Raw genomic sequence first — 2,043 nt, forward strand, 5'->3', positions numbered from 1 at the left:
TAAACAAATAGTAAATGAGTATATGCATATATACGTACAGGTATGTGCATACCGACATCCACCTGTATGTATAGGTGCATATCTGGGTACAGGACATTGCAACAAAACGTAGACAAGAAAACACAAGCCACATAGAGAACATTTTCCTTCATCAGCTACCCCCGTTTTAACACCGGCGTTTCGAAGAGCTGGGTAGGACGCATCGTTAAAACGGCTCTTCCCATGGACCGCAAATTAAATACACACATAAACACGTAGACATTTACATACATAGTCGCAGGTGTGGCTGTGTGATAAAAAGCTTGCTTCCCAACCACAAGATTTCAAGTTCAGTCACACTAAGTAGCACCTTGGACAAGTGTCTTTTGCTATACGCGTATGTATGTATGTCATTATTTCAGTTTATTTTAAGGTTTTTTGCCAATAGAGAAAGAATCGGTTTCTAACCTAGATCCAAGTCTCCTCCATTGGAATTTCAACACCAACAGGGTATTTTTGTTTGTATGTATGTATGTTTTATGTGAATATGTATGTATGTATGTATGTATGTATATATGTAATTGTGGATGCACATGGCTTTGTGGTTAGGGTGTTGCAGTTATGATTGCGTAATCGTGTTTTCGATTTCCAGACCAGTCGTCGTGTAGTGTTCTAGTGCAAAACACTTCATTTTACGTCGCCCTGCGCTCATTTCGTCATCTGATATGTGGCACGTCGTGTACCTGTACAGGTAATGTTGATTTGATGGTGTACGAGAGGTGGGTAGTGAACTTATGTGCAGCACAATTATTTGACCACTATAAACAATTCACCTGTGTGGTTGTTCAGCAAGAAATTGCAGAACCCACCCTCATACATCAATTAACGACGGGTGAGTCCATATATATATGTGTGTGTGTGTGTGTGTGTGTGTGTGTGTGTGTGTGTGTGTGTGTGTGTGTGTGTGTGTGCGTGTGTGTGTGCATATATGGGTACACGATGTCACAAACCGTAAACAACATGAAATATACGAAAACAAATGAGTTGAATACGCAAACAACGAGAGAAACAAATGGAAAACAGGACAAGCAACATAAAGAACGACCCTTCATCAGTTGTCGGCTGTCGATCTATTCCTCATTTCGAGCATTGAACGACAGTATGAGTCTTCGAACGCAGTTGCTCCCACAAAAGCCAATATATAAATAGATAGATAGATAGATAGATAGATAGATAGATAGATAGATAGATAGATACACAGATAGATGGGTAGGTAGGTAGATAGATAAATAGATAGATAGATAGATAGATAGATAGATAGATAGATAGATAGATAGATAGATAGATAGATAGACATGTCGATAGGGAAGGAGGAAGATAGGTAGGTAAGTAGACTTACACACACACGTTTGCATGTATGTGTCGACGGATGGATGTTTATGTGTGCGTATGCGTTTAAATATATGTGTGTACTTGTTCGTCGTTGTGAATGTACCCAAAGGCATAATGTGTGTTTGTCTTAACCCTGTGCTTCTCATGGTGGGCGTTACTCACCCACCGTCCCACTCTGGGCGGCTGTGAAAATTTTCATATGGGTTTTGAGGACAAAGAGAGCAAAAAGGGCGAGAGATTCATGTGTACTGTTACTTAAGCCTATGTTTTGCTTATGGACATATTGAATCGCACGGTGGGAGAAATCGAAACCACATTCTTACGACCATGAGTGCAACACCCTAACCACTAAGCCACGCGTGTCCCCTCTATTTGAATCACTACCTAAATATGAAAAATTAAATTATTGATTAATAAATAATAAGTTTCTTATACTCTTTACTTGTTTCAGTCACTTGACTGCGGCCATGCTGGAGCACCGCCTTTTAGTCGAGCAAATCGACCCAGGACTTATTCATTGTAAGCCTAGTACTTATTCTATCGGTCTCTTTTGCCGAACCGCTAAGTTACGGGGACGTAAACACACCAGCATCGGTTGTCAAGCGATGTTGGGGGACAAACACAGACACACAAACACACACACACACACACACACACATACATACATATATA

The 2,043-nt window shown here is 40.4% G+C and overlaps 1 protein-coding gene across 3 annotated transcripts in view; it reads left to right on the forward strand.

The window, feature by feature from the left end:
* Window positions 1-2,043, forward strand: part of LOC106870807 (uncharacterized) — a 38,688-nt gene that overhangs the window by 674 nt on the left and 35,971 nt on the right. The window lies entirely within an intron of this gene.

The sequence above is a fragment of the Octopus bimaculoides genome, chromosome 15 (assembly GCF_001194135.2).
Source record: "Octopus bimaculoides isolate UCB-OBI-ISO-001 chromosome 15, ASM119413v2, whole genome shotgun sequence".
Taxonomy (NCBI): domain Eukaryota; kingdom Metazoa; phylum Mollusca; class Cephalopoda; order Octopoda; family Octopodidae; genus Octopus; species Octopus bimaculoides.